Below are 6,641 nucleotides of genomic sequence, written 5' to 3'. Positions count from 1 at the left end.
TAAGAAAAGACGGTAGATTATGGCAAAGTTTCGCACGCCATCGAGTTTAGGTTTTTTTTTTGGTTCTCTCTTCTCTCCTCTCTCGACCGAGTTCCCATATTTGCTTTCTCTCTCAGTCTCGCCAAATATAATATTCTTTTAAGACGACGTCGGGGGCGCGGACCTTCGTGCGTCGAACACCGGCAAACGTAGCATATATCGCCTGATATGAAAAAAAAATCGGTCACGAGGAGAACACTACGAGTATATACGTTCGATAACCGATACACGAAGCGGTGCATAAGCGGGCGGTCGCCCTCGTAAGGACGACTCACGACGCCGCGAGCACTCACGCAGGTCCGTGACCGGTTCTCTCCGCTCTTATTCGTATCCCTTCGTATACCTTCGTCCGACTCTGAAACGTTCTCTTATAATTTTTAAGAAGAACGACGGCGGGTTGTCAAGGCAAGAAGGGACAGAGAGAGACAGAGGTAGAGTTTCGTAGTCTCCCGTGAACACGATAGATTATATATCGAGCATGCGTACGACTTGCACGGTCTCTGCACGACCGCGACGAACGCCGACGAGCGTCCAACAATCGCTCGTACGTCGCGTATGTTCTCTCCGTCCGCTCTTATTCGTATCCTCGTTCTTGTACCTTCGTCCGACTCTGAAACGTTCTCTTATATAAAGAAGAACGACGGCGGGTTGTTAAGGCAAGAAGGGACAGAGAGAGACAGATACGGAGAGTAACGATACGCAACGCAAGCAGTCTTAGGTTTACGTGAGCAACCCTCAGCCAGGCGTGGTCCAGGAATTGTATCCGTGGACCGCAATGTGCGTTCGAAATGTCGATGTTCATGTGTCCTGCAGTTCACACGTTGACGCGCAATTAGCTGCGTTCTTCATCGACCCACGAGCCAAGTGATCCACCGTTCAGGGTAATCTTTTATAAATTTACAACAGTTCAATACTCAAATGTACTCTTCTCGGTTCTAGCGAAGCCGAGTTCCGTCACGTTCGACCAACGGGAATCGAACGCGCAGAAGTCGCCATAGGATTGACGACACAAAAACGTTCGAAAAAAAAGAAAACGACGAACGCGCGAAGATACGCGCGTTCGCCGGCCGGGCGTAAAGTACATTATGATATATAACAACCATCGAGATCGAAGCTCCGTTCGTCAGGAAACGACGGGGATATATACACCCGATTCTGAATCCTCTGTACAGCACACGATCTCGCGAACGAGTAAGCACGGTGGCTAGCCCATGTTATATATGTGTTTGATTCTACTCTCTCGTCCAATTATTCAAGAAACAGCGCGCGTGCATCTCTCCATCGTTCGGGTGATAGTAAAGATTCGATGGGATTCGCGCGGCCGTCCGCCTCGAGCGGTCTTTCGTCCCAATATCCAGAAGCAGAGTTTGAAAAACTCTAGCGACGGCACGGGTGTCCGACTCACGACATCGAGGTTTCGAAGCCGGCGATCCCCTCCGAACGGATGGCGACCACGCGACCGACTGAAAGCATGAAAAATCGACGAAAGATAGAACACATCTCCGTTCGGGTGGTGTTTTTTCTTTAAAAAAAAAAAAAAAAAACAAAAATTCGATGGGACTCGCAGCCATCGTCCTCGCGCGGTCTTTCGTCCCGATATCCAGAAGCAGAGTTTGAAAAACTCTAGCGACGGCACGGGTGTCCGACTCACGACAACGAGGATAGACAGCCGGTCCCCTCCGAACGGGTTATGCGACGATAAACTCGATGAAACTTTAGTCTCGTTCAGGTAGTGTGTGTCTTGTAAATCAAAAATTCGATGGGACACGCATCCATCGTCCTCGCGCGGTCTTTCGTCCCAACATCCAGAAGCAGAGTTTGAAAAACTCTAGCGACGGCACGGGTGTCCGACTCACGACAACGAGGATAGACAGCCGGTCCCCTCTGAACGGTATATTATATATGAGATGATAGACGACAAACTGGATGAAACTTTAAGTCTCGTTCAGGTAGTGTGTAAATCAAAAATTCGATGGGACTCGCATCCGTCGTCCTCGCGCGGTCTTTCGTCCCGATATCCAGAAGCAGAGTTTGAAAAACTCTAGCGACGGCACGGGTGTCCGACTCACGACAACGAGGAAAGACAGCCGGTCCCCTCTGAACGGTATATTATATGAAACTTTAAGTCTCGTTCAGGTAGTGTGTAAGTCAAAAATTCGATGGGACTCGCATCCGTCGTCCTCGCGCGGTCTTTCGTCCCGATATCCAGAAGCAGAGTTTGAAAAACTCTAGCGACGGCACGGGTGTCCGACTCACGACAACGAGGATAGACAGCCGGTCCCCTCTGAACGGTATATTATATATGCGATGATAGACGACAAACTGGATGAAACTTTAAGTCTCGTTCAGGTAGTGTGTAAATAAAAAATTCGATGGGACTCGCATCCGTCGTCCTCGCGCGGTCTTTCGTCCCGATATCCAGAAGCAGAGTTTGAAAAACTCTAGCGACGGCACGGGTGTCCGACTCACGACAACGAGGAAAGACAGCCGGTCCCCTCTGAACGGTATATTATATGAAACTTTAAGTCTCGTTCAGGTAGTGTGTAAGTCAAAAATTCGATGGGACTCGCATCCGTCGTCCTCGCGCGGTCTTTCGTCCCGATATCCAGAAGCAGAGTTTGAAAAACTCTAGCGACGGCACGGGTGTCCGACTCACGACAACGAGGATAGACAGCCGGTCCCCTCTGAACGGTATATAATATACATTATGCGACGGTAGACGATCAACTAGACGAAACTTTAGTCTCGTTCAGGTGGTGTAAAAAAAATTCGATGGGATACGCACGCACGGCTGTCGTCGTCCTCGAGCGGTCTTTCGTCCCAATATCCAGAAGCAGAGTTTGAAAAACTCTAGCGACGGCACGGGTGTCCGACTCACGACATCGAGGCTTCGAAGCCGGCGGCGTTCCCCTCTGAACGAACTTCGGCTAGACTAGTTACGAATCGTTGCTACACATCGTCTTCATCGTCGTCGTCGTCGACATCGACATCATCATCATCATCATCATCATATCATCATCATCATCATCATCATCGGTCATCGTCGCATAGCGGGCCAACATCCACGCGATGCGTCTTCGTTCTAGGTTACCCGATCCACGAGTATGTTACACGTGGTTTCGTTATTTCGAACGAAACGACATACGAAGAGCACACGCCCTTTGGGTAGGAAGCACGTTTCGAGAACGACGAGAGTTTCGATGAAAGAGACGAGAGAAGTCGACGCAGAAGGTATCCATGGATCTTCGAAGAGAACCTTCGAAGATGTATATCGGTATCCTTTCGCTCTGCGCGACTCGCTACAAGTTCTTTCGCTCTCGTCGACTCGTTCTAGACGCTTCGTTCGATCCCAAAGAGGAGTCTTCGATATGTCCCGTTGCTAGGAGGAGAACAAACGCAACACAGACCACGAAACATAGAAGAGAATAGGCGAGCATGATCACTCCGACACGAGGCACTTTAGAGATTTTCTTATTAGTTTGCATGGACTTTTATATTTCGTTTGTACGGTTTCCACGATGCAAATACGAAATACGAGATCGTGACGGCGGGTCTTTCTGTGTACGGCCTCTCGCAGGCGCCACGACTGCATTTCTCTTTACACCTGGTTTCCATCGTAATTTTTTCGTTTGATATCGAGCCTTAACTTTTGTTGGCTCTTTCGAAGCTAGAGTTCCCTTTTATTAGAATTTCATATATATATATATATATTATATGTTATATGTTTTATTTCGGAGACGGCGGGTCTTTCTGTTTACGACCTCACGCAGGCGCCTCGAATAAGTTTCATTCGCATTTCGTTTTTATACTTGTATATATATATCTCTTCATCCCGATGATCGAGAGAGAGTGCCACCTTCTCTTCGTATAATTCCGTAGCTGGAGGGTCGTCTCCTCCTTAAGAATATTTCTATTCGTGCCAACGGAGGTTGCCAAGCTCCCTGGCGTTTTCGTTTGTTAAAGTATATAGCTTGTTAATACGTCGTATATACTTTCGTCGATACAGGAGGAGTACGGCTCCTTACCGACCATTGTGATATATATTTCATAGTTTTTATATGTGTTCAAGTCAAATTCTTTTGGTATCGTATCGTTAATGATCCTTCCGCAGGTTCACCTACGGAAACCTTGTTACGACTTTTACTTCCTCTAAATGATCAAGTTTGGTCATCTTCCCGGTAACATCGGCAATGCTTATCACATTGGCCGCGCACCAGTCCGAAGACCTCACTAAATCATTCAATCGGTAGTAGCGACGGGCGGTGTGTACAAAGGGCAGGGACGTAATCAACGCGAGCTTATGACTCGCGCTTACTGGGAATTCCTCGTTCATGGGGAATAATTGCAAGCCCCAATCCCTAGCACGAAGGAGGTTCAGCGGGTTACCCGGGCCTTTCGGCCAGGGAAAACACGCTGATTCCTTCAGTGTAGCGCGCGTGCGGCCCAGAACATCTAAGGGCATCACAGACCTGTTATTGCTCAATCTCGTGCGGCTAGAAGCCGCCTGTTCCTCTAAGAAGATTTGTTTGTACGTTGGTAGTAAAAACCCACCGACCGAAGCCGGGGGCCTTCGAGATACCATAAGTTACGTCTATTTAGCAGGCTAGAGTCTCGTTCGTTATCGGAATTAACCAGACAAATCGCTCCACCAACTAAGAACGGCCATGCACCACCACCCACCGAATCAAGAAAGAGCTATCAATCTGTCAATCCTTCCGGTGTCCGGGCCTGGTGAGGTTTCCCGTGTTGAGTCAAATTAAGCCGCAGGCTCCACTCCTGGTGGTGCCCTTCCGTCAATTCCTTTAAGTTTCAGCTTTGCAACCATACTTCCCCCGGAACCCAAAAGCTTTGGTTTCCCGGAAGCTGCCCGCCGAGTCATCGGAGGAACTTCGGCGGATCGCTGGCTGGCATCGTTTATGGTTAGAACTAGGGCGGTATCTGATCGCCTTCGAACCTCTAACTTTCGTTCTTGATTAATGAAAACATTTTTGGCAAATGCTTTCGCTTCTGTCCGTCTTGCGACGATCCAAGAATTTCACCTCTAACGTCGCAATACGAATGCCCCCATCTGTCCCTATTAATCATTACCTCGGGGCTCCGAAAACCAACAAAATAGAACCGAGGTCCTATTCCATTATTCCATGCACACAGTATTCAGGCGAAGGTAGCCTGCTTTAAGCACTCTAATTTGTTCAAAGTAAACGTATCGGCCCACCTCGACACTCAGTGAAGAGCACCGCGATGGGATATTAGTTGGACCGCCCGCGAGGAGCTAAGCCCACCGATAGGACGTACCACATAATGCCAGTTAAACACCGCGAGCGGTGAACCGACACTGTGACACACAGATTCAACTACGAGCTTTTTAACCGCAACAACTTTAATATACGCTATTGGAGCTGGAATTACCGCGGCTGCTGGCACCAGACTTGCCCTCCAATTGGTCCTCGTTAAAGGATTTAAAGTGTACTCATTCCGATTACGGGGCCTCGGATGAGTCCCGTATCGTTATTTTTCGTCACTACCTCCCCGTGCCGGGAGTGGGTAATTTGCGCGCCTGCTGCCTTCCTTGGATGTGGTAGCTGTTTCTCAGGCTCCCTCTCCGGAATCGAACCCTGATTCCCCGTTACCCGTTACAACCATGGTAGGCGCAGAACCTACCATCGACAGTTGATAAGGCAGACATTTGAAAGATGCGTCGCCGGTGCTAGATGACCATGCGATCAGCACAAAGTTATTCAGAGTCACCAAAACAAACGATGGACGGACAGACGAGCCATCCGCCACCGATTGGTTTTGATCTAATAAAAGCATTCCTACCATCTCTGGTCGGAATCTGTTTGCATGTATTAGCTCTAGAATTACCACAGTTATCCAAGTAAATGTAGGTATGATCTAAGAAACCATAACTGATTTAATGAGCCATTCGCGGTTTCACCTTAATGCGGCATGTACTGAGACATGCATGGCTTAATCTTTGAGACAAGCATATGACTACTGGCAGGATCAACCAGGGATCTTATTCGTATAACAATTCTTATAAATTTCGTTTAAGTTCTCTTCGTGTCGTAGGTGGGACGTAAGCACCGTACGACGAGACTTTTCGTTCTTAAGATAGATATATCTATAAAATATATCTCCTAGCGACGTTCGAGATACACCCATAGTTCAGTAATAATCTTCGAACGCCGCTCGCAGCCACTTTGTAATTCTCAACTCCACCTCCTCTCTTCTCTCTCTCTCTTTCTCATAGTCTTATATAAAATGTTTAGAATCGTACTTCTAAAGGAACATTTCCATAATGCTGTCTTCGTGTAAAAAGACTTATTAGAATATCTTAGCGGTAAAGCACGTATACGCACCTCACGCTGAACGAACAAGCGCGTATCCCAGTGCGTCGCGCTGGACATACCGTAAGAATATTCTTTCAATCGGTAGAACATTTTCGGCAGAAGACATACTACGCAAAGATAGTACGCTCCTACCGCCTCATCGGATACTTCTGCGAAAGCAGAAGTTTTTATAGAAAGCAGACGGTTATACTCTTTTGAATGAATCGATGCTCAGTTAGTACAAGCACACACGCATCTAACAATTTTTGT

The 6,641-nt window shown here is 47.8% G+C and overlaps 2 non-coding genes across 2 annotated transcripts; both read right to left on the bottom strand.

Annotated features, from left to right (window-relative positions):
* Positions 1-768: 768 nt before the first annotated feature.
* On the bottom strand, positions 769-923 carry LOC126877529 (5.8S ribosomal RNA). The gene has a single exon (XR_007695096.1). It is a non-coding gene; the product is annotated as a 5.8S ribosomal RNA (ribosomal RNA).
* A 3,210-nt stretch (positions 924-4,133) lies between these two features.
* Positions 4,134-6,056, bottom strand: LOC126877539 (small subunit ribosomal RNA). The gene has a single exon (XR_007695105.1). It is a non-coding gene; the product is annotated as a small subunit ribosomal RNA (ribosomal RNA).
* Positions 6,057-6,641: the final 585 nt, after the last annotated feature.

Source organism: Bombus huntii, unplaced genomic scaffold (genome assembly GCF_024542735.1).
Source record: "Bombus huntii isolate Logan2020A unplaced genomic scaffold, iyBomHunt1.1 ctg00000185.1, whole genome shotgun sequence".
Taxonomy (NCBI): domain Eukaryota; kingdom Metazoa; phylum Arthropoda; class Insecta; order Hymenoptera; family Apidae; genus Bombus; species Bombus huntii.
This window is presented reverse-complemented; position numbering and strand designations above follow the sequence as displayed.